A 26795-nucleotide genomic window follows, 5' to 3' on the forward strand; every position below is an offset into this window, starting at 1 on the left:
ACCCAGGGTAGAGCCCACCCTCAGCCCCCTTGCTCTCTTCAGTGCTAATTGATTATCTAGCACGTCCAGACAGTTTAATGGTGCTGGGGTACCGCAGGAAAGGAGATAGATGCTCCTCACGTGGAGCGTAAGGTGAGGTGGAGGCAGACAAATGAATAACCACCAGCACCACCAGCACCTCCACCCAGTTAGAACCCCTCTACTGGGCACAAATGCCCCTGCCCCCTGCTAGGTTTTATTTTATTATTATTGTTATTGTACTTAAAACAATTCAAGTATAACATACGCACAGAAAGATGTACAAAGCACGAGCATGCAGCTCAATGAATGATGGCAATGTACAGGAAGGCACCTTGCCCAGGTCAAGGAATCCAACTTTGGCTCGTGTGCTGGGCATTTGGGGGAGGGGAAGGCCCTGCCTGGAGGACCTTGGCAGACTGCCTGATGGATGATTCTTGCTGCCTGACTAGGGAGAGAACGATTTGGGAGTAACGTGGCCTAATACATACTGAACGTTTATCACATGCCAGGCCCCATTCTATGTGCTTTATGGGTATTCCTTTAACCCTGACAAAACCCCACGAAGTAAGTGCTGTTATCACCTCATTTTATTGATGAAAAACCAGAAGCACAGAGAGGTTAAGTAACAAATCCAAAGTCATACAGCTGGTGGGAGGCATAGCCAGGTTAGACCTGAGTCCCCTGGCTTAGAGCCTCCAGTCTCTTCTGAGATGAGAGAGCCCAGTCTTGGCCCCAGGAGGCCTGGGTTCTAGTGTCCTCTGGAACCTCTGCAAACCTTTTGATGTTTCACACCTGCTGTGTGACCTCAGGCAAGTCTCTCAACCTCTCTGAACTTCAGGTTCCTCTTCTGAGAAATAGGGATAAAAGCCCCACTTTTTGCTGCCCAGGGTTTGTATGGGGCGAGGAAGAGGTGGCAGAGGCGGATGTTGTAACCCTGACCACAGGGATAAAGCTCATCCTAAGTGTGAACCCTTCTGGCCCACGCGCTGACGTGGTTACACTGAGTGCGCTATGTGTCCCAGTCACTCCCTGCTGCAAGCCGCCTCACTGTGCGGCAGGCCCTCTTGTATTCCCATCTGATGGGTGAGGAGGGTGGGGTGGTCAGAGATGCTGCCTGTGGGGCGTGGCAGGGGCAGCGGGCTGCTGCTCCAGGCAGGGAAGTGAGGGCAGGATTTGGGACCTGCGTTTAGGAGGGGGTCCCACATGAGCAGAGGTGAGGAGGTCAGTGCGTGCAGGCTGTGTGGGGGGCTGGGAGGGCTGGCTGGATCCTGAGCCGCTCACCTCAACCGCTTCCGCATTCTGCAGATGGGAGAGCTGAGGCCATCCTGAGCTGGGGCTGCAGACCCTGGGTCTGGGGCTGTGCTGCACTTGGGGCAGTGGGGGTGGGAACTTGGACTTGAGCCTGGCAATCAAAGTCCTTGTCTCTTGAGTCTGACACCAAGGCTGAAGGGGACAACTGGGCCTAAGTTCCAGCTTGGGACAGTGGGGTGGTGCCCAGAGGGCCTTGCCCTGCAGTTGACACCGATGTGGCTGGCTGGGACAACCATGGCCCATGTGTGGCAAGGAGAGCCCAGAGGAGGCTGGAGCCCAAGGGTATAATTTCCCCCTTTATGATTCTCCAAAGAGGTGGGTGAGAGAGACCTACAACTCTCCAGGGACCAGATGGACCAGATCTCCCTTAATATTGGAAAATACCGTGAATTCCTACTTGGTTGGCCCAGGACCTTGAATGGGGGACTTGGGGCAGCAGTTGGGAAATTCACCTTCTGTAGCAAAAATGCTTCATTCTCCCCCGAGAACTGCCCCCCACCCCAAGTGTACACATTCTCACGTGTTTGAATGTGGACATGTGTGTTGACACAGACACCTGTGCACACACAGATGCGCATACACAGGCGCCCACGCAACCATAGATAGATCCCTAGTTGTTTGTGTACCCCAGAATCCACCCTCCTGACAGCGTTCTGCTGATGGAATGCTGTAATATTTTTCTATTAAATGTTGCATTTGTTGTGCCTTTTAGTACCTCCCCTCATTAAAAATGATATTATCCCCATAAATAAGCCAGCACCTGAGAAGAGTGCCCGACTCCATTTCTCTTCCTAATTGAGACACTTAGCTTTGATTTGCACATCGGCACGTACTGAGCGGATTAATTTTCAATTAATGCTCCTGGGCAGGAGGCTGCAGGTGGTGTGGGTTTGCAGCCCAATGGCCTGGGCGAGGGGCAGGTGGGGACCAGGAGGACCCAGCAAGCGTGTCTCTGTGTTTCCTGGCTGCTGGACAGAGAGCTCTGGGGACTGTCTGGGGCTTTGCGGTTTTGTTCTTTGTGGAGAAGTGGATCCTGGGGGCCTCTCTTGAGGGAAGCACCCTCCTCCCATACCAGGTGCTATGGACTGAATATTTGTGTCCCCCACCCGCCAGATTCATATGTTGAAGCCCTAAGCCCCCATGTGATGGTGCTGGAGATGGGGCCTTTGGGAGGTAATTAGGTCATGAGGATGGAGCCCTTGTGATGGGATTACTGTCCTTCTAAGAGGAGGCATGAGAGAGCTTGCTCACTGCTCCACCATGTGAGGATACAGGATGCCATCTGCAAACTAGGAAGCGGGCCCTCACCAGACACTGGATCTACTGGCACTTTGATCTCAGACTTCCCAGCCTCCAGATCGGTGTGAAATAAATGCTTGTTTAAGCTGCCTAGTTTATGGTAATTTGTTATAGCAGCCTGAGCTAAGACACCAGGAAAGGGCTCCCAAACTCTGGTTTGAGCCTGGGTTCTGCAACCAGACAGGCCTGGAATGATAGTCCTTCTGGGTCACTTCTTAGCAGGATGCCCTTGGACCATTCATGTTGATCTTCTCAAGACTTAGTTTCCTCGTCTGCAAAGTGGGGCTAATAAGATGAAGGGCCTCAAGGGGTTGCTGTGGGGATGAAATGAGGTGATGTGAGCAGTGCCTTGTGTTCGGAACATCAGCTCGCCTTTCTCCCTCTCTTCCTCCTCCATGTCTGTCCGTAAGTCTGGTTTCCCATCTGTACCTGTCCCTCTGTCTGTCCAGACCCTTTGCCTTAGACCCACACCTGTGAACAGGAGCCTCCCTGGCTCACCTGGGGGTGGCTGCCCTGCGGTATTTCCAGCAGCCGCTTGTATTCTGTACAAATGGCCTCTCTTTCCTTGGTCCTGTGGGTCCTTAGTGGCTCAGGGTACAGGATGTACTCACTGGCACTCAGGAAACCCTCCGCTCCAAGTGGAATGGGCAGGACATGGTCTCACCTGCTCAGCCCAGGATGTCTGTCTGCTCAATGCATTGGGCAGCCACTTCCTGGTCCTGCCCTCAGCCCCTGGCTGGCAGTTCCCCCAGACCTTTGCCTCCTGTGGGTTTGGCCTTCCTTGTGGGACCCGTATAAAATCACGGAGCTGTATGGCTCAGTCTCTGCCTATTGTCACAATTAAAGACACTCTAGTCTGGGAGCCGAAAATGGAAAAACCACTCGAACGTTCATTAAAGTCTTTTGAAGAGCACTAAGGAAGATTCTCTTCACGACAAACAGCACTGCATCTTAAAACCCTAGTTTCTGTGCTCTCTCTCATCGTCACGATGTATCTAACAGGCATAGCTGCTGTCTCTCGACCCTCTCTCAGGACTCCCCCAAACCCTTCCCTAAACCCAGCCTGTGCTGGCTCTGGTCCCAAGGCTGCAAAATGGTGACGCAAGGGCATATCTTTCTCATAAACTTATGAAGTCTGCACAATATTACACATATATATTTTTAAATTTTAATTAATTATTATTTTATTTATTTAATTTATATATTTTTGGCTATGTTGGATCTTCATTGCTGTGCGTGGGCTTTCTCTAGTTGCTGCGAGCGGGGGCTACTCTTCACTGAGGTGTGTGGGCTTCTCATGGCGGTGGATTCTCTTGTTGCAGAGCACGGGCTCTAGGTGTGCGGACTTCAGTAGTTGCGGCATGCAGGCTCAGTAGTTGTGGTGCACAGGCTTAGTTGCTCCGTGTTATTTGGGATCTTCCCGGATCAGGGCTCGAACCCATGTCTCCTGCATTGACAGGCGGATTCTTAACCACTGCGCCACCAGGGAAGCCCTACACATATAGTTTTTGCAATGGTGGGTAACATTAAAAAAGTGGGGGTTTCACATAAAGATCTGCATTTGCAGCTTTGCTTGAGAAATCAGCTCTGGCAACACAGGGCCCTGAGAGAGACGTGTGCTTTCCAGCTCCCCACATGGCCTGCCCCTCTCCCTCCTGGTGCCCACCTGGCCCTTGTCCACGTTTGAGCACATGACCCTTGCTCTCTTCTTCCCCTCCCCCTTCTGGGGATTTCTCTCTGACAGCTAGCTCCTGGGGCCTCTCAGCTCTCCCCATCACTGTTACCACAAACACTGAGGAACTGGGCAGGCAAAGAGCCCTCCTGGGCAGGTGGGCAGGAGGAAAGGGTGTGAGCATTCTCACATTTGCAGTTTTTCTCTTTGGTACTTGCAAGGTCATCCCCTAAACCCAAGGCCAGGGCAAGTCCTCCCAGTTCCTTGTCCCTGAGAGTGGGGACTCCTCCTTCTCGTCCTGGCTCCAAGGCTTCTTCTCAGACCAGTTAAAATGTTTTCTTTTCAAAGCAAACCATCCCCATCATTGAAGCAGGAGAATTTTCCAGAACCAGCATCTCTCTTCTTCTGGATACAGCAACACCTGCTTTCCAAACTGCAGCTTCCTCCCTGGCTGAAGCTCCCAACTCCTTCCTAACACCACCTGCCTCGTTGGAGCTGTCCTGCTCGTCCTCAGAGCCTCGCCCCTGGCGTGGCTCGTACGATTCCAGGCAAATGCTGGGGAGATGGTAGACCTCTGGGGCTAAGTGGGCAGATTCAGGCCGGGAGACCTGGGTTCCAGTCCTAGTTCTTCTGCTGAGCTCTGTGACCTGATCAAGTTATTCCATCTCCCTAAGCCTCAGTATCCTCTGCAGGATACAGACGATAATAATAGTACCCGTTTCCTAGGGGGGCTGTGCCACTTAAATGAGAAAAAGCGTTTTGCACCTGGATACTCAAAGTATGGTTTTTTGCCTCTTGGTATCTCCTGGGTGCTTGTTAGAAATGCAGAGTCTCAGGCCCCACCCCAGACCTGCAAACGGGAATCTGCATTTCAACAAGATGCCCAGAGATTCCTTGTATACAGTCAAGTTTGAAAAACTCTGATTTAGCACAACTCTTGGCACAAGGGAAGCACTCACAGGACAAGCGGTAGCTGTCCCGGTGACTGTGAGTCTAATAAGAGTCCATATATTCAGGCAGATTCTGGCGCTGGAGAGAAGATGGGGCTCAGTCCTGGCTCTGCCCGTTTGTATTGTGTGCCCAGGTTAGCCTTGCTTCCTGCCTCGTGTTCCCCATCAGTGAAAATGGAGATCCTGATGCTGTCTCCTGGCGCTGATTGGAGAATGAAATAAGATCAAGCAGAAGGTGTTTCAGGGAGTCGTGGAAAGTGATTCTGAGATATCGAAGCTCTGAAAGCATTTTTGCACACGTTTTATTTACTCTTTCTGCTACTGTTCCCATTTTAAACATGAGAAATGGAGGCGTTTCAAAACCAAGTGATTATTCTGAGCTCATTGAGTGAATCAGCTATAGAACTGGGTCTAGTCCCAGGACCTGAGGCCATGAGCAGTGCAAGACCCCTCCCAGAGCTCCCAGATCCGCCAGATCACCCCATAGCGAGCCCCTGGACCCTCCAGTCTGGCCCTCCCACAACTGAAACCTTCCGGGTGCCTCCGGCTGTAGAGTGCTGTTGGCTGATGGCTTCGTTTTCGTGTGTGGGGGTTGGAGGTGGCTGCAGACCAGGGAGGGGGTGAGGACAGGAAGGATGGGGCAGCTGTGGGATCTGACGGTTAATTATAATGTCCTCACACGTGATCAATCCACAGTCCATGTCCTGAATCCTTAACGACCCAGCTCCTCTTTGGCCGAGCACGAGGCCTTCGTGGGGGTGGAAGGAGGCCAGGCTGTCCTCCTCCTGGTCCCTGGAAGCCCAGCGCGAGGCTGCGATGTCGATGTTGCCTCCAAAATATGCCCATCTTGTTTCCGTAATAGCTTCTGTCATTGCTTTTGACAGGCCAGCCATTAAGTCTGGCAAAATTGTAAGAATTATTAACATACGAGGTTTTATATTATTTGACAGCTGTCGGCTCCTTTGGAATCCACATCGCCCCATCCCATCCCTTCCCTCCCACTTTCCCCCTCGACATCATCCCTCCCCCCACAGGAGGACGGGACGTCCTCCCAGTCACTGGGGAGCCAGGAGAAGACAAGCTCCTGTCAAGCTTCACTCACAATCGCTCCTGCGCATCTGTGGGACGTTCCCTGAGGGCCCGCACATCCCATCTCCGGTCCTAACCTGGATCCTTCCTCAACCAAATCCCTGCCTTCAGTGGTTTCAGCGACGACTCCCAATGCTCCATTTACCTCCCAAGTCTGCCCCAGACCCACATACAATTTGCATCCCAGATGTCTCCTCTCTGATGCTGCAGTCTCCATCCTGGCTCTTCCTATTGAGGTGCCATGCTCCAGCATCCCTCCTGTGTCCCAGGCCAGAAATCCCAGGGTCGCCCTGCTCTCTGCTCCCTCCCACAGCCCCACAGTCTCTGGTCCCCAAGCTCTGTCCATTATGCTTCCTCAAAGGCTTGACTCGCTCCTCTCCTTCCCATCCCTGTTGCTCTGCCCTAGTCTGGGTCTCCACACCTGTTTCCTCACTGGCCGGTGCCTGCCCAGATCCCTTTGGGCTCTCCCATGTAGTGCAGGCCCGGCCTACTTCCAAAAGCCTGAAGTATTTTTCTGGGGCTGCAGCCTGCTTTCCTGGGTCTGTCTTCCAGAGAAACCGCTTGCACTCAAACCTTGCTCAGAGTTGGTTTACTAGGGGAACCCAACCCAAGACAAGACTCGTGGTCTGTTCCTCCTGCACACCCAAGGGTGAGTCCTGGGGTACACACGTCTGGTTCTTTCATTCCCTTCCCTGGATCCCAGGAGGAGTCCTCGGTACTTCACTTCCTGTTCCATCAGGCTGCTACAGAAAAGGGAGTCCTTCCCGTTGCCGGTGCCCTAGATCCAGAGATCTGAATGCACACAGTGTTTGGGGCTGCTACTTACATTTCAGAAGCAGTATGTTCTTTTTGTACTTTCATTGGATAAAGTTTTGCATTTACACAGCCATTAAGTAATACTGATATAGGGCCATCCATGTGAAAGAGAAATCCATTCCCGGATATCAAAATATATCACGAAGCTATCCCAGATAAAACTTGTGTTGGTTAGCACAAGAATTAACAAATTAACAGAGATGTCCAAAACAGAACCCTAATAAAGGATAAAAGCGGCAGTTCTAATTAGTGTAGAAAGGATAGGCTAGTCACGAAATGGAGATGGATAATTAGGTAATCATTTGGGGAAATAAAGATACCTAACCTCATACAAATTCCAGATGGATAAAAATGTTGATATAAAAAGTGAAACCATAAAAGAACTAGAAGAGACAAAGGTGACGATCTCAGGGTGAGGTGGGCCTTCCCCAGGAAACAAGGGAAGAAACCACAGATGAAGCTGAGAGGACTGACAAAATAAAAATACAGAATCCCAAGGTTAAAAAGCAGGCCCTTGGGAAGATATAGCGGCAGTGTGCACTACAGAAAAAAAAAGAAGAAATTGAGTGAGGTTGAATTGAATCAGTCTCCATTTTAGTTGGCTCCTGACACCTAGTATTAAAAATCAGCAGAGCCTAGAATAAGTCCTGAAAAGGCAAACATCCGATCATCTGCTCGTGAATGTGCTCACCCTCATGATCAGGAAGTTCTTCTTGGTGTCCGTCCTGCATCCTTCTTGCTGCAACCGGAGACTCTTCTATCCTTCACGCCTTAGGACCTTTCCCTGAAGTGACTTCAGGCATTTTGTGTGGCTCCAGGGTGTCGAGGCCACGAGGCCTCGGGGCCTTCCTGCGTTGGGAGACATTGTTCAGCCACAGGCAAAGTCTCAGAGGGTTCAGGCTTCTCTGAGGGTTCACTGGATCTTCAGGCTGGACGCACGGGCCCACAGCTGGTCCTTGCCTCATGCTGTCTACCTCCCCGTCCCCATCTTTGTCTTGAGCCCGCCTCAATCCTACCTGGGCCTTGTCCTGAGACCGGTTCTGAACCTTATCTGGACCCCCCTCTTGACCACCTCTGACTCTCTCTGACCCATCCCAGGCCATGGCCGGAGCCCCCGGAGCCAGGTCCTGTCGGCCAAGCTGCCGCTCTGAGCCGGGATGGCTGGCTGTGCAGGGAACAGATGGGCTCCCTGTGGACAAGGCAGCAGCGCAGAAGCTAATCCACTTTTATCTCGTTATGGTGACAGCCACCCTGTTAAATGGAATGGGCTATCGATTCGGGGCTCACTTCCAGCCCGAGGATTTTCCATCACAGGCTTGAGTAGAATAGGAGAAAAGCAACACTTATTAACTCGGGTGCCAGTCAGGGAGAGGTTGGGATGGGGGCAGGGGCTGGATGGGCGCAGGCACCAGGAGCACTGGGGACCCAGGCTCAGACCCAGGGTCCGAGGGAGTCCCTCCTTATACCCTCCCCCCAGGTACAAGGCGGGGGATGAGGGGGCAGAGACACATACACACACACTGGTGCGCCTATGTGTCAACGCTGACACATACACACGCAACACTGACACACACACATACTTCCAATACCAACTCATGCACGCACACACAGTACTGACGTACGTACGTCCAACACTGACACACTTATGTTCAACACTGACAAACGTCTGTACCCAAGGCTGACACACATCTACACAAATACACAACACTGAATCACGGGCGCACTCACATATACACACTTGATATTGACACCCATGCACACAAGGCTGACACATATAGACACCCGTCATCGACACACATATATACACACAAGGCTGACACACACAGACAACACGCTGACACACGTACATCCCGCAGCTGATGCAGATCCACAGAAGTGCGCCGACATGCAGACACCCATCGCGGACACACATAGGAACACACCACTGACACACGTCTACACTAATGCTCAACCCTGACACATGCACACCCGTCACTGACACGCATATCCTCCAAATGCTGACACACACAAACGCATAATCCTGACATATATATACATTCAATGCTGACACACAGACACACAACCCTGGCACACACGCTCACACAATGCCGGACACACACACGTGCGCACAAACACTGACATTACATGCTGACACGTTTCTACTCATGGTGCCGACACATGCCCAGCACGGATGCACACACAAACACACCTTCACTGACCTGCATTCTACAGACACACCCAGTGTGCACCGGCATCAACGTCCAAGTGACACATCTGTGCCGCACTGATAGCCTAACACTGACAGACACAAACACAGTGTGATGCTGGCATGTGGATTTGCACCTACCACTGACATGCAAATTAATGACGCACATGCATATAATGTGTACACACGTATACACAACATTCACACACACACACGCACACTCACAAACCCCCTGGCAGCTCCCTTTGTTCAGGCCCCAGGTCAGCATGAAACACCTGGGCAGGTACCATGGCTGGCTGGAGGATGGAACTCAGTTCCTGCCCTCAAGCAGCTTTGCCTCTAGCTGGGGAGACGACACCCAGAATACTTACAGCTAATTCGCGTACAGTGCTTAGCATATGCCTCTCGCTGTTCAAAGCACTAAAATCTTCACAACGACCTCTGGAGTTGGGTACTATTATTAGGCTCATTTTGTAGATGAGAGGCCTGGGCACAGAGAAGCTAAACAATTTGCCCAAAGTCACACAGCTCTGGAGTGGGAGAGCTGAAATTTGAACTCAGGCCATCAGGCTCCCAACAATGTCTAACCTCTACGTGTACTGTTTCCTCACATCTGCTTCTGGCCACCACGTCACAGCCCCAGACCTGTCTGCTCACACAGACACACACCCAAGGTTCCAGCCTGGCCTATTGGGAATGACCCTCCTTGGAGAATGCCCCTACTTCCAATGAGGGCTGTGTGGAGGGCGGGGGCAGCTTTGAGGTGGGACCTCCGACTGGGCAGGTGGGAGGCAGTTCTTGTTTGGAAAGGCTCTGGAGAGGGTCCAGAGGGCCAAGGGCCAGTGTGGGGATGGCTTCCCGGGTGTGTTGTCTGAGCAGGCAGCTCCCTTAGATCTTATTTGCACGTAACCAGCAATGGCTGCTTGATGCAGCTGGGATCTCCCAGGGCCAGGGCCCGGGGGAGGAAGGCTGCCAGGCAGTGAGTGGCTGCCAGGAAACTGGTTTTCTCCAACAGGGAAGGGGGAGGGTGAGTCAGGAAGGCAGACAGCAGTGAGCTGGGCCTGGAGGCCTTGCTCCCTGGACAAGTTCTGGAAAGGGGCTTTGGGCTGCCGCCTAGTGACAGAGCCTGGAGCTGGGCTGACCATATTCAACCCCTGTTGAGACCCTGACAACTTCTGTCTGACCCACCTCCGTGGGCAATCACTTAGCCTAATCCTCAGTTTCCCCATCGGAAAAATGGTGCTCACAAGATCACCTGAAATCCCTGGGAGGATTAAATAAAATGACATACTAAAGTGCTTGGCCCAATGGGGTGGGACACACAGCCTCCTCTGTCCCATTGGCTGCTGAGTTCTTGGGACCTTTGCTGAGAGCAGCTCCCGGATACCTGCGGTTAGTCCAGAGTCTGGAGAAAGGCTCTGCTTTCCTTCTGGGAGGGAGTTTCAGATCAAGAGAGTGCCCCAATGGCTGGAGTCTGGGGTTAGGTGGGCTGGGGGATTGCTATGGACTGAATTATATCCTCCCAAATTCATAAATTGAAGCCTAGTACCCAATGTGATAGTATTTGGAGGTGGGGCCTTTGGGAGGTAATTAGGTTTAGATGAGGTCATGAGGGTGGAGCCCCCGTGATGGGATTAGTGCCCTTATAAGAAGAGATACCAGAGAGAGTCCTGTCTCTCTGTACCCCTATTCCCCCCAGCATGAACCCGACCATGCTGGCATCCTGATTTTGAACTTCTAGCATCCAGACCTGTGAGAAAATTAATTTCTGTTGCTTAAGCCCCACTCCCATTCCAGTCTGTGGTATTTTGTTATGGCAGCCTGAGCTGATTAGGACAGGGATGGAAAGCTACTGGAGAGGGCTGGTCTGAGGCTGGCACCAACACCGGGCTCTCTCACAAACCAACTACAGCCCAGAACTTGTCTTATGTCTCTTTCTCACTTGTAAAATGGAGGCCTAGGTTGGATTCTCTCCAAAGACCTGCTCCATTTTGATACTATGTGACCCTGGAATTGGGGTCTTTCCCATCTCCCCGGTGAGTGTCTGGAGGGAAGTGGTGGAAGGCAGGCCTGCATGCTCCTCTTCCCTGTCCTCCACCCCATTTGCTGGAGCTGTGACGCTGTGGTGGGAGGTGGGGTCAGGGGTGGGGAGGATATTCCTGCCTGTGACCCTCCCCTGTCTGTGGATTGAGGCATCAGGACAGGCCTTCCCAAGGCATTTCTGGAAAGTAGGATGTGGGCCAGAACACTGAAGTCAGTGGTTTACATCCAGGGTCTCTAGGACCCTGGGGACTCACTGACACTGCCCTGAGGTTCTGTTTTGTCCCGACCAGCCAAGGTGTCCTCCAGCTCACCTCAGCCCAGCTGTCCCCCACCTCAGCACAGCTGTCCCCCCACCTCGGCCCAGCTGTCCCTTCACATCAGCACAACTGTTCCCTTAGATCAGCCCACCTGCTCCTCCACGTCAGCCAACTGCTCTCCAGTATAAGCCTCGCTGTTCCCCAATGTTAGCCCAGGTGCTTCCCATCACAAGCTTAGTTCTCTCACATCTACTGCCTGTTCCCCCACATCAGTCCAGATGTTCCCCATGTCACCAGTCGTTCTACCTTATTGGACAAGTGGTTCTGCCCTCACATCAGGCCAGGGGTTCTGCCCCATCTGCTCAGCTGTTCTCCCCCAGCATCAACCTGGCTCTTCCTCCTCAGGTCGCCTCAGCTGTTCCCCTCCGTATCTGTTCAGCATCTTTCCCCATCACATCAGCCCAGCTGTACACTCCCATAAGCTGGTTCTTCTCTCCTTATAGCTTTTCTGGGCACCTTCTCAGCAGGTGGCAGGGCTATATTGGATTCTTCCAGGGCAGCCTCTCTGGTATTGCTAGAGGGTCCCCCTTCTCTGCTCCAGCTTCCCTCGCCCACAGGGAAGCAGGGGTATGACCTGTGGTAGCTAAACCTGCTCTTCGCTGAGAGGCACAGGGTAAGGAGGATGAGGCACCCAAGACTGGAAGAAGAGGGAGAGAATTCAGACATCACCATCCCCCTATTGACAGGAGGGACCCCAGCATCATCTCTGACCCTCCCAGAACCAGGGGGAGTGCCTGGCATTACCCCATCCCCAGAGAGGCAGGAGGAACCCCAGGCATTCCACAGTCACCCCAGCTCCAGATAGGAAAGACACCCCCTCATCATGCCCTTCCCCATAAAGATAGGAGCAACCTCTGGAATCATCTTCCCCACCTTAATCTGAACCCCCAGAGGAGAAAAGACAGATCCTGATTAAATATGCAAATTCAAGCAGATGGCGGAGCACGGTGATGGACGGGCTGTCAGGAGAGGATGTCACCATGATGTGTGTGCCTGTGTGTAAGTGTGTGTCTGTGTGATTAGTGTGTGTGTGGGGATACTGCACTGGGGAGGGGGAGGAGCCTGGGGGTTGGTGCTGCCTCTGGCCAGTGGGACTGGATGGGGCGGGGCCGGGGAGTCTGCGGGAGGGAGGAGGGAATGGGATGACTTTCCACAGTGGGCCAGCCCAGGACCTCCCTGTGACCAGCTCTCCAGGCCTCTCCATGGCAGGATGCTAAGTCCACCAGATCAGGGCTGGGACAAGAGGGGATTTGTTGGTATAATCTGCACCTGTATCTCTGCTCTTGCCATCAGCCAAACAATAAAGACACAATAGTTACACAACTTACCTGGGGAAGCAATATTGGGTCATTGATTTTGTGTCCCTTGGATTTTCACGGTCTAAACCTTAATGGTTTTTAATCATGAAATATTAGCGCCGCAGGGCACTTAGCACTGACACCTTGCTGGTGAGGGATGGCTCCCCTGCCCCCTCCCCAGTTCCAAGGGGACCACCCTAAAGAGGAGGAGCCAATATCCCCCCCTCCACACACACACACCCCCAGGGCAGCAGAGCCTCTGGGAACCTGCCGAGGGATTGGTCCAGGTCTAGGCACAGTTGGGGGAGCCCCTGGAGAACAGGGCACCCTATGATCAGTCCCTCCAGTTCTAGAGGCAGAGCAGAAGAAAATCAACTCATCCTCCAATAAAAGAGGAGATTTGCTTTCACCAGGGTGTGTAGAATAAAAGCTTTTGCCCTTGTCTTTTCCTCCTCCAGATACAACTTTCACCTTAACTCAGTGTGGGGACTCCTACCCACCTGTCAAATCTCTCGGTGAGGTGGTCCCCAAGCACGGGGCCAGGTTGCATTCATTTGTGTATCTTCAGCACTTGGCCCAGTGCCCAGAGCATCACTGGTGCACGTATTGGTTGAATGAATGATGAGTGAATGTGCTCGAGTTTGAAGCTAGGTTCCCTACAGAGTCTTTTAATTCATTCAACAAATATTTACTGATCCCCTACTGTGTGCGTGATCTCAGAGGTGAATCTGACCCAGGCCCTGCTCTCGCCGTGGTAAGTGTGGTGGCCGGGGAGGCCCCATGAAATGGAAGGGGCTTTTGAACAGGGGGTTTGAGACACCTGAATGAAGTTCAGCCTCCCAAGGGGACCACTTTGAAAAACCAAACTTGTGAGATGTTGAGATCTGAACACAACACCTCTCAGGCCCTCCTCATCCCGGTCAGGCAGGACTTCCAGATGGGGCTTCCTTGGAGAATGAGGTCTGGCTGTCGTGCGTGCTTTTCAGGAAGCCCAGCTGGACTGCCCCGGAGAGGTTGGTTTTTCTGGTGCAGAAGAGGTGGGTGGCAGATGTTGTTGCTGTTGTTTATTTTTTCTGAAAGTGAGCGCACTGCCCACTCCACCCTGTACCTCCCCTCCCCAGCGCCCGCGGGGAAGTTGATAGCAATGGATTACGCAGCGAGGAGAAGGCAGAGAGCACAATTGGAAGAAAGATAAAGATAATTAAAACTGATTGCAACTGTTCCCAGAGAAATCAATTTCATAACTTCAGTGCCTCCCTAAGCTTGCTCCCAAGGATCTGCGGCGCCTGGAGGAGGGCACAGTGTGCAGACGTAGGTGTGTGCGTACGCGGGCGCTTGCGCGTGCGTGTGGCTTCATGCAATGTATGCATGCTCGTATGTACACACCTGCATGCTTTGTGTATGTGGGGGACGCACACAAGTGTGTCTCTGTGGGGCGCTGGCTCTTGGCCTCACCTGTGATCCTGGGTGGAAAGGGCAAGAGAATCAGGGTGGCTGGGTGGGCTTAGCTCTCCTCTCCTACACCAAGGCCTTGCTTTTGCCTGCTGTAGGGGCCTCCTGGCGAGTCCAACTCCCTTTTATACATACAGGAAGCCGAGGCCCAGAGAGTGGAGTCTGGCCATGACTCACACGGCAAGTGAGGAGAAGAACTGGGGCTAGAATGCTAGTCTCCTGAGATTCCTCTGCTCCCGGGACATCACTGGCCATTTGGGCGAGGGCAGCCAGGGATGGAGGCAGAGGTAGCTCTGACCTTATATGGCCAGGAAGTCCCGTGTGAGCAGCCCCTAATTCACTCACTCACTCACTCCTTCTTTAAACATAGACTGAGCACCTACTGTGTGTCAGGCCCCATGTGTTCTCTAGCTTGGCTGGGGGGGCTGGGGATTTGTCACAGGTGCCTCTGGGAGAGGCTGGGTCCTCTGGAGGAGAGGACTGGTGCATGGTGGCAGCCTTGGAAGCAGAGCCCAGGACAGGACACTGCTAAGATGCACGAGCTGTCCACCCTGGCCGTGGTGGCTCTGCTGGCATTGCTGTCACAGCTGGCGGCTTCTCGTAAGGACCCCTTGGCTCATGCCACAGGCGACTTCCTGGTGAGTGGGCCAGGCCAGGGGTCCTGCTCACCACCACCCTCCCTGCCCACCACCACCCTCCCTGCCCACCTCCCCCCGCCCCACCAACCCCACAAGATAAGCCTGCCCAGGGTGAGAGCAGGGTCTGTTATGTCTCTGGGCTGCCCAGGACCCGGCACAGACTGGCAGGCCTTAGGTGCTCCTCGGGCACAGGACCGGCACGTTAGTGAAACTTTGAGGTACTGAAGTGAACCAGAAAAAACAAAGCCAGAAAACTGCTCACATCCAGGTGTGGGCATCAATTGCTCTAAATGAATGGTTCCCTCTACCTGCCTGTGCTTGTGTCCTCATCCGTAAAATGGAGCACTGTATCCACATGGCACCTGCTGTGAGTTTCAGAGGCGGTTCTGTTGAAGAAGCACCCAGCACATGGTTTTCTCTTCTTGGGGACCCTGGGTCTCCAGGAGTAGAGGATTGCCCAGTAAGCAAGAAGCCAGGAAATAGTTCATGGCCATATGGCTGCTGGAAGCAGGGGGATGGATGAGATGACCTCTTCCAGTGCCTCCAGGGTAAGGTGTCTGGGCATCCCCACCCTTGGTCCATCCCTCCGTGGTGGGCTTGGGAGTGAAGGACCTCTGGGCCTCCTGGGCCAGGCATGAGTTCCTGCAGTACCCCATATAACCTCTAGATGGCAGCATTGGCGAGCAGGAGCCCAGTAGGAGGTGACGGGAGGGGGCTGGGCTGGGCCAGCGGAGTCAGGCTGCGGCCACAGCTCTCCGGTCAAAACCCCGCCCCTCCCCGCTGTCTGGGATCAGAGGGATAGGGGTGGGGTGGGGCGTGGGAGGTGATACCTTGGGAATTTCTGGATTGGGGAGGAAGGCTTGTGCCTTCTCTTTTAGAGACAGCCCCTCCGGGGGCTAAAGATTTCCAGCTCTTGGGTCTGGGGGTCTGAGCAGGGCAGGAAGTGGCTACAACCTCTTCTCTCAGAGACCTTCTCACTCTTAGCAGTGGGGCCTCTAGGGTTGGGGGAGAGGAGGTCCCTGACAGCAGGGCAGGGGCTACCCGTGCAGGCCGGAGATGCCGAGCAGCCCCCCAGCATGAGATGGGGCCAGGGCTGAGCGTCAAAACCCACCCTCCTCGCTCCGCCCCACCCTTCTTGGCGTCCCCTCCTCTCTCTCTTTCCCCAGGAAGCGGGAGAGGAGCAGACGGGAGTTGTCAGCAGCTCGTTAGGGTTACAGATGGGGAGCTGGGGGTGGGGTGGGGGAGGAAGGGAGTTGGAGAGGGCAGAGTTCTTGCCAGGCCCCCTGTGAAGCCCCAGGCAGGGTCCAGCGGGGGCTGCGATGTCCCAAGACCATGAGAGGCTCAAGAGAAATGCCAGCTTCTCGGGGCTGGGTGTGAGGCAGGGTCTGAGGAGCCGCAGGTCTTCCGGCCTCCTGGAGAGAGCTGGATGGGGGTGCCCCTCCTCACTCCTGCCCTCCTAGCGCACACCTCTGAACTTCCCAGGGTTGGGGGCTGGGAGGCACCCCCAGATCACACGGGAGAGGGGCCGAAGGGCCATCCTCAGTCTGTGGGTGCTCCGGGGAGGGAGCAGTGGGTGAGTCTAGACTCTAGGGCTCTGAGTTGCTTGCTGTGACCCAGGGTGGGAGGGGGGGAGCTGCTTGGAGATGGAGAATGCTCAACGACAGTCACCTGACTGCGCCTCCAGTCACCAGGGCTTTGGCCATGAAGCAATAAAGCAGCTGGGCGGTGCCCAGGCCCAGGACACGGGGCCTGAGGATGGGCATCCGTCTGATCTGCTGCTGCTGATTCCTGGTGACCTAGGGGAGGTCATTTTCTCTCTCTCAGCCTTCATTTCACCACCTGGTAAATAATAATAATAATAATAATAATAATAATAATAATAATAATAATAATAATAATAATAAAACGGCTCCCTTCCATCGAATATTTACACAGGACACAGCATTTCACATGTATTATTTTAACGCTCGTAACCAGCCTATGGAGACTTGGAGTGGGTAAGTGACTTGGCCAAGGTAACACACCAAGCAGCAAGACGTCAGACCCAGGGCAGTCTGAGGTCAATGTCTAGTCCTTCCAAGTCCTCTTTTGGGGTCCTCGGCTCCTTCTCTGGTGGGGTGCGGGCTGACACTCCTTTACCAGTGTCTCACGGGAGGCTTAGGAGTGGGTGAATATGTGCGTGTGGTGTCATTGTAGGGGTTCTAGATTTAGCCAATACGAAAACAGGATGCCTAGTTAAATTTGAATACGAAATAACAAATAAAATTTTAAGTATAATCCATGCAATATTTGGAACATACCTATATTAAAAAATTATTTGTTGTCTATCTGGCAGTAGAATGCGTTTTATTGTGCACTTATTACCAGGCATTGAGAGTCTGGGTGGGAGCAGCAGAGGTGTGTAGGGGTCATGCCCAAGTTTCACTCATTGCTAGGGGTGCCTCTTTGGCCTCTGTTATCTCTTCTGTAAGATGGGAAAGAACCCCTTCCTCCTTCCTCCTGAGGATGGGAATATCCAATGCCCAGAGAGTTGGGGGTGGCTTTGAAGAATCCGGAGAGTTTTGCCAAGATGAGCCCTAGTCTGGTTAGTAGTGGGTGCCAGCCTGTCCCCAGCTCCCTCCCCATCTCCCAGGCACCCACCAGTGAGCCTCCAGGCTCACCCCATCCACCGCTCTACAGAAGCCCACAACCAGAGGGCTGTGTCCATGAAGGGGCTCAGCAAGGCTTTACAGGAAATCAGTGGTCTCTCAAACCTCTTGGGGAGGTGCCCTGGCCAGCCATGGGCCTGAGACACCTGTGTTCGCCACATAACGCAGCCACTGTCTAGCCTGCGAAGCCCCTCACCTCTCAGAGTCTCAGTTTCCTCATCCGTGGTTGGGGAAGAAAAGGACCTCCCTCTCACGGGATGCTGCGAGAGCGCAAAGAAATGGTAGAGAGTGGGTGCTTAGGACATGCTGGCTCTGCCCCACCCCAGCTGTATCTTGTCAGATCATGTCACAGCCCAGGCCAGTTCACTTAAGAAGGGGATCCGGCCACCACCACCATCACAGTCATCTGCCATAGAAGGATGCCTGGGTGGATAACCATCGTTCCCAGTGGTCCGGGTTGAGACTTGTCTGCTGGGGGTAAGTGACAGAGACACTTGTATGTGCTTCCATCAACACCTGGGCACAGATACACACAGACAAGACACACACAGACACACACACACACACACACACTCAGCACACCCACATGGATAGGAGGCTCTTCTGATTCATCTCCCCTCCTCTGTTTGCCTGGGGTTCAACTTTTTCTCCGTAAAACATACAGCCTGATGTCCACCCCCTACAGACCTCGCCCATCAGCGAGGCTTCCCTCCAATGTCCTGGTCCACGGACTGCTGCTCCCACAGGCCGTCACAGGCTTACAAATTGTCACTTGTCTTTTCTTTCCTCCCTTTTGTTCAAGTATCAATTTTTAACAGCTTTATTGAGATATAACTGATACACAAAGAACTGCACATATTTTTTTTTGTTTGTTTGTTTTTTGTTTTGTTTTTTTTTGGTACGCGGGGCTCTCACTCTTGTGGCCTCTCCCGTTGCGGAGCACAGGCTCCGGACGCGCAGGCTCAGCGGCCATGGCTCACGGGCCCAGCCGCTCCGCGGCATGTGGGATCCTTCCGGACCGGGGCATGAACCCGAGTCCCCTGTATCGGCAGGCGGACTCTCAGCCACTGTGCCACCAGGGAAGCCCAGAACTGCACATATTAAATGTGTCACTTGCTTTGCTTTTCCAATTCATTTATGCTAGTGACATTTGTTACTGAAGTTGGGTGATTTAATGAAATAATAAGTAAACCAAAAATATTGTGAACACACAAAAAGTTGTTTCTGTAAAACTAAATTGAAGTCTTTAGAAAGACTCCATCAAGGTGATTGCTAAAAACTGCTGTCAAATTAGGTGTGGATAAGCAACTGTAAGACAAGATGGGAAACAAAACTTGTAAAAATCTAGAAGATTCGGCACTCACATCACTTTATAAGTGTCTTTTAAGTTCAGGCTCCACTTTAGAGAAATTGACATTGGAAATTGAGGATGATGTGTCGTGGGTTTAGTTCACCCAAGAAAGATGGCATAGCTCTCAAGAGCAGACCCATAGGCAGAGGGAAGACTTTGGTCCTGCACTAAAGAAAATTAAAAAGGCAAAAAACTTATATGCCTGTAAGTTGAAATAGAAGAATGGGGTTGTGAAGGCGTGTGTGTGTATGTTTTCAAAGATTTAATTTTGTTTATTTTTGGCTGCGTTGGGTTTTTTTTGCTGCGCGCGGGCTTTCTCTAGTTGCGGCGTGTGGGGGCTACTCTCCCTTGCGGTGCGCAAGGCTTCTCATTGCGGTGGTTTCTCTTGTTGCAGAGCATGGGCTCTAGGCGTGCGGGCTTCAGTAGTTGTGGTTCGTGGGCTCAGTAGTTGTGGCTCGCGGGCTCTAGAGCGCAGGCTCAGTAGCTGTGGCGCACGGGCTTAGTTGCTCGGCGGCACGTGGGATCTTCCTGGACCAGGGCTCGAACCCGTGTCCCCTGCATTGGCAGGTGGATTCTTATCCACTGTGCCACCAGGGAAGTCCCAGGGTGTGTGTCTTTAAAATGATTTCCTCAGAACCAATTTTGAAAATTAACTCACTACCCCCAAACTAATGGTATTAGTTTAACCAGAAGGCTTTTCCCATACTAAGGGACATGTCTGAACACACTCACTGTCACACACCCTCCTAAGCATAGCCATGTACACACACACCCACCCCTGCACACACACACACACACAGCCCTGCACACATGTAGACACACACAGGTACATACGCTGCCCCAAACCACGCACGTACACACAGATGTATGGGTACGTACACTCTCACTCTCCCAGGCTCCGACAGACACATGGGTGCTCACATATACCTATTCACACCCCCCCAATCAGTAACTCACATACACATGTCTGAGCACATGAGTGCATATGCACACACACACAAGATTAAATTTTTTTTTTCTCCTGTGAGAACAGCCAAGGCAATAAGTGGAGGTTGGTTTTTAATCAGAAATTCACACTTTGGTGTTTTTCTCCCCTTGGCCCAGTGGGGGCTTGGGGAGGACGAAGGAGGGAGGAGGGTGGAGGAGGGTGGGGAGGGACCTGGAGGGAGGAGTCCGCCTCCACACTAGATTCATCTAGCTGGCACCTGGCTGGGGAGACAGTGGTGGTGGCAGTGCAGGTGAGCTGGGTTCCAGCTGCATTACTGAGTGCCCTGTTCTGCTCTTATCTAAGAGGTAGCCAGGACTGCCTGGGACATGGCCTTTCCGGGGCTCCATAGGAAGTGGGGGCAGAAACTCCCAAAAGGGAGAAGGGCGGTGGGCTCTGTGGGGATCCAGGGCTGGGCTTAGCCTGTTCTGTCCAGCCTCTGAGTTGCCAGACTCGGGGAGACCCACTGTGGGTTCTGTGGTCTGGGGCTTGCCAAACCTGGCCTCAGAGGTGCCACCTCAGACCTCCTGCATCTGAATCTCTGGGAACCAGGCTAAGGAATCTGCATTTTTAAAGATCCCCGGGTGATTCTGATGGGCCGCAAGGTTTGGAGCCCCTGACAAGGAGCAACCCACTGCCATAGGAAGACCTCCCTCTGGGGATCCCAGAGACGTGCTGTCTCCCTGGTGCCTTCAGAACCCTGTGTGATTTCGGCCGGGAGTGGGGAGATTTCTAAGACAAGGGCAGAGGGTCCTAGAATTCTGGGAGCTGGAACGAAGCTCATGCATGGGTCCGCTATTTTTGTTTTTTCAATTTTTTTAACTGAATGAAAGATTCTTTAAATCCTGCAGTGCTTTACAATTTTCAGAAGTTTCACAGACACGATTTCATGTGGTCCCATAATAACCCCCCTTCTCCCCCTACCCCTGTATTGCCCCTCCCCCCTGGTAACCACTAGTTTGTTCTAAATATCTGGGAGTCTGCTTCTTTTTTGTTTTGTTCACTAGTTCGTTGTATTTTTCTAGATTACACATATAAGTGATATCATACAGTATTTGTCTTTCTCTGAATTATTTCACTTAGCATAATGCCCTCCAAGGCCATCCATGTTGCTGCAAATGGTAAAATTTCATTCCTTTTTATGGCTGAGTAGTATTCCATTGTGTACATATATGTATACCACTTTTTCTTTATCCATTCATCTGTTGATGGACACTTAGGTTGCTTCCATACCTTGGCGATTGTAAATAGTGCTGCTATGAACACTGGGGTGCATGTATCTTTTCAAAATAGTGTTTTTTTTTTCAGATATATTGGGTCCTCTATTTCTATAAAAGGGGACACAGAGAACCAGAGGAGAAAGGACTTGCCCAAGGCCATTCAACGAGTCCTTGAAATTGGTGGGATTTGAATCTGGGCCATCGGGTTCTAAAGCTCATTTTGTGTATCAGTCAGCGTGGGCCAGGCTGTGCTGCCATAACAAACAATCCCCAAGTCTCAGTGGCTGAAAACAGCGAAGACTTATTTCTCTTTTCTGCTACACATCCAGCAAGGGTGCACAGAGCCTCGGTTCATCATGGTCACTCTGTTCATCTTAGTCACCTGGCCGATGGAGCAGCTGCCATCTGGGATTTTGCCAGTTGCTGGGAGGAGGGAAAGGGAGCTCTGAAGGGTGCATTGCACTTAAATGCTTTGGCCTAGGAGTGACCACACCACTAACAGAAGTGGCCAGGTCTAGTTGTATGCCTTACTTCCAACTACAGGAAGTACAATCCTGCCACCTGCCAGGAAGTGGGGAGAAACGGAAATATTTGGTGACCAGCATCTATCATGTCTGCTCTGCCAACTGCCTGTGACACAGACCCAGGAGCTCCACTGTGCTCCTGGATGGGGCCCTAAGAGTGCCGGCCTGGGGCAGCCTTTCTCCTCCCCTCCTCAACACAGTCCTGGCCTCCTCAGCTCTGTCCCTGAGACTCCCGGTCTCCCCACCACTTCCTTCTCTACCCCCATCCCCTCTTGGGCCCATAGTCTCCTCTTTATGTTCCAGTCCAGGGGTTTTAGGGTCCAGTCCTCTTTTGCCTCTAACCCACTGTGCAGGGTGAGCCAGAGTCCGTCCTTTCTCATCCAGTGGGTCTCAGTTTGCCCATCTGTATAGTGGGACTCTGCCTCTGAATCTCCCCCTTCCCCCACAATGCCTCTTGTGGGAAGCATTCCTGGAGGCCTCTGTGTGTTGAGACAACAGACCTGGGGGAACAGACTTTATTTTTCCTCCTTTCCTGTCCCTGTTTTAGAAGATCCCACATATGTTGGGCCTGAAGACATCCCACGCCTCCTGGGAGCTGAAGGGGCTGCCGCTTCTGCCAGGAAAATCCCTTCTTGGAGGTGGGGAGCTCTCCCCAGAGAGGAGCCAGGCCTAGACTCTTCACTTCCACAGGGTGGGGTTGGAGGTGGCCAGAGCATCAGGCTGTGGCCGTGGGTAGAGAATTCTGCCAGCTCCTCTGCCTCTTACCTGGAGATAGCCCAAGAAGTGAGCTTTATATCTTGAGGGATTTAGGGTTGCTGTCTGGAAGGACTTCCTGGCAAGGACAGTTACTGGATGGGGGAAGGGAGAACAGGGAATCTTCTCCGGTATAGATTGAATTTTTAATTAGTCTACCAAGATTGAACATTTCTTACATTTTAAAGTCATTGTTAATGTTAAAAAGTAATACATCCTCAAAAAAAATTAATACATCCTCACTATAAAAAACAAAATAGAGAAGTTTATAGAGTACAGAGTAAACACCCTTCCCTCCTGCAGGCCCGCTCTCCAGGGGAAACCACTGTCAGCAGTTTGGCGTGTATTCCTCCAGACCTTTCCCTATAGACATACAAATAAGACCATAAGGTTTCATAATTTTTCTTTGCAAAAATAGTATCGTGTTTTTGCTTATAAATACAGTTCCATCACCTGCTCACCTACACTCACTCCTCAAACATGTACTGAGCCCCTGCTGTGTGTCTGGCCCTGTGTGGGACCCCAGGCTGTTGCACAGACTCCCTTCCTGGATGTCCCAATGTGGCCGAGGGGGAGGCCACCGCAGACTCTGGGAGGGGCTGGTTGTTTGGAGAAGGTCAGTCGGCGTGGGACTGGTAGGTAGTGGCCTCACCAGGCAGTGTCTGAAGCAGAGATGGGGCATAAAGAGGTTGTGCTGGCCTCATCACAGGGCAGTGAGGTGGCGCTGGTCTCTCTTGACATGGATCAGAGGTCTGTGCAGGGAATAGGGTCCAGGCCAGATGGGGTCTGGGGCAGCCCAGATGTTCCCTTCTCTGGTGATGAAAGATACAAGCTGCCTTTGCCCATCTAGAGCTACCTAGATTAAATCCCACCTCCTCCAGGAGGCCTTCCTTGGGGGTGGGTGGGTGTTTCTCTTTTGCTGCTATGAGCCCCCTCCCATGCATTTTTCACTCGTCTATGTACCCTTTTCAGAGCAATGACCTGTTTGTAGGTCCCCCCCCACCCCATTGGACTATAAACAGCTCCCTGGGGGCAAAGACTGGTCAGATTTAAGGAGGTATCTACCATCTAGCACACAGAAAACACTGGCTCCAAAAATGACTACAGCTTGCTACTGGCCCCACAAAGACTCAGGACTCTGCATGGAACCTGGGGTGGGTGTTCTCTGTCCGTTTCCTTCTCTTTCTCTAGGATGGGAACAACTCTCCCTGCCCTCCCTCACGCTCCATCCTGCCCCAAAACCAGATTCTACACAGGTATCTGGGGGTGGACTCAGAACCTTGCCAGAGAGAGTGGTGAGTCTCTGCACATCCCTATCAGAGCTTGAATACCTTTTCTGATGGGGAACTCACCACTGCTTACAGGGCCCCTTCCTGTCTGCTGAGAAGTCCTTCCTTGCCAAAGTCTGTCCCTGAGACTGAGAATCACAGCCAGTCAGCCCAACATGGGCCCTGGACACCAGCGAACCAGTTCACCCTGCCTTGTACAGATGAAGGAACTCTCTCCAGAGAGGTTAAGTGGCTTGCTCAAAGTCACACAGCAGATGAATAGAAGATTGGAACCCCTGCTCCTGAATCCTGGAACTCAGGACACCCGGGTCCTGGAACTCTGGGCCTCGTTGACCCGGGGAGCTTCTGCTGTCTCAGGGATCTGATGACTGAAGCCATGGTGTGGGCGTCTTCCCCATCCTGCCCACCCCTCCCAGACCGTCCGTGTGTCTGGTCCCTGGGACAGAGCCAACTGGGCTTGGAAAGGCTGCAGTTCGCTCCTGCCCCCCCCCCCCCCCCGCTTGCCTCCTCCTTACTCAGCTCCTCTCATTTTTCCTCTGAAAGGAAAAAATTAATAGAAAATGTAAGTGAGCAATCTCGCGGACGAGGCGGGTTTTCATTATTTGCGGCTGGGGAAGGCAGGCTGGGGCGAGGATCCCAGTGAAGCATGGATTCCGCCAGGAGCCTCGGGAGATAATTGAGCAGCGGCGGCAAAGGCGGTGGGCATGGGGCGGGCGCGAGCGAGGGAGCTGTATTATCATTAGAATTTACATGACACATTAGCCAGAAGTGGCCGCGTTCATCTTTCCAACCAAATCCCATTTACCAAATGAGCAGCCGACGCTTGTTTTATCAGCTGGCTCTGTTCTCCGTGCACGGGAAGGAGAGACCACTGACGTTTCCTAGGCGCCCACCGTGTGCCTGATGCGTTCTTTCTTTTTATTTTTTTAAATTTTATTGACATATAGTTGATTTACAATGTTGTGTTAATTTCTTCTGTACAGCAAAGTGATTCAGTTATACATATATATTCTTTTTCATATTCTTTTCCATTATGGTTTATCACAGGATATTGAATATAGCTCCTTGTGCTATGCAGTAGGACCTTGCTGTTTATCCACCCTATATATAATAGTTTGCATCTTGCCGCTTTCTTGTTCCTGAATCCTTGTAATATCCTCGTGGGCAGGTGGCGTTGTTACACCCATTTTATGGACAGGGAAACTGAGGCTTAGAGAGGTAATGCTATGCTTTCGTTTTGCATTGTCTGAGCAATAATTGTAAACTTAAGGGAGTGGACTCTGAAGCCAGACTTCCTGGGTTCGAATCTTGGCTCTTTCACTTGCCAGCTCTGTTTCCTTGGGCAAGTTACTTAACCTTTCTGGATCCCCCAGTTCTCACCTGCAAAACGGTATCAATCATAGTACCTATAGCAGGGCTGTTGTGAAGACTAAATACAACACTGAAAGCAAAGCGATTAACATTGAGTGAGCTCCTGACGTCTACCAGTTATTACTATTATTTTTATTGCTAGTATTTATCACGCCCCCAATAGATGCTAGGTCTGTGCGGCATTCCCCGTTCACGATAGCATTTGATCTTCCCAACAGCACTGTTTTTTCTGATGAGAGATCTGAGGCTCAGAGAGGGGAATTGGCCTGACAGAGTTCACCCAGCTCCTGAGTGGTGCTGCTGTTTCCTGAGCTGGAATCGGGTCTTTTAAAGACCAAGACCTGTGTCTTTCTGGCTGCACCAGCTGCTTTCCTGCCCAGGAAGGGAATTTTCCCTCAGGGCAGGATGGTGAGTCCTTGACAATGCTGGTCCTCTTTGAGCCATTCCCCGCAGGCTCCCCTCTCTGATTTGCCCCCTTTGCGCTTCTTCCCTCTGCCCAAAGGGACCTGAAGGGGAGGGATAAGGGGGTGTCTGCTCAGTCCCCTCTGCTTCTGCCCTCAGGACTGTTGGCTGTTGAGCTCATCACTCACATGGGGCGAGGTGGTGAGGGCTCATGACAGGGACCATCTGACTGAGCACCTACTGTGCGCCTGGCCCCGGGGTGAGACAGAGATGAATGAAATGCAGCCTCCAATGACAACACAAAGGTTATCACCAACAGAACATGATTAATTGCAGAAGGACTACACTGACAACAGCCAGGCTGGAGTTTGCATGTGGGAGAGCCCCGCTCTGAACAGGGAGCCAGGATCTCAGAGGCTGTGATGAAGGGCTTATTCATTCATGGGGTCGATATGTATTGAGCGCCTCCCATGTGCCAGGAACCCTTCTCGGTGCTTGGGGCTCTCTCTGGGAACAAGCCAGACAAGGACTCTGATCCCATGGAGTTTAACATTCTAAGCAGATGACAAAGGATCATGACATAAAGCCATAATAAGCTCGTTTCAGATGGTAAGTGCTCTGAAGGCGATGACAAAGGCTGATGGGGCAGAGGGAGGCGTGGTTAGATGTTGAGGTCAGAGAAGGCGTCCTAGAGGAGGTGACATTGAACGGTGACACGATGCATTCGCAGAAGGAGCCAGCTGTCCGAGGATCTGAGGGAAGGGTGCTCCAGGCGGGGGAAACAGTGAGGGCAAAGGTTCTGGGGAGGGAATGATCTTGGCAGGTTATAAAAACAGACCGAAGGTGAGTGTGGCTGTGAGGTGGAACATTCCCAGTCTCGGGTGTCCACGGTGAGCTACCTCTTTTCTGAGTGGCCTCTCTCCTCTCCTTCTTGGCCTCTCTGCCTCTCTTTGTTTTTGAAGGCCCTGTGGACATAGGTCGAAAAGCACAGCTAGCTCTGGAGCCAGGTCCCCCATCCCTGCTTATACCCCCGGCCCCCCTCCAGCTGCCCCTTCTGGCTTTGCACCCTGCACTGTAGGCTCCTCCACACCTCCGAGCCTTTGCCCATGCTGTGCCCTCCACTTGGAATTCCTCTGTCTGGTTCAGCTTGGCAAGAGAAGT

This window comes from Stenella coeruleoalba (assembly GCF_951394435.1).
Source record: "Stenella coeruleoalba genome assembly, chromosome: 1".
Lineage (NCBI taxonomy): Eukaryota > Metazoa > Chordata > Mammalia > Artiodactyla > Delphinidae > Stenella > Stenella coeruleoalba.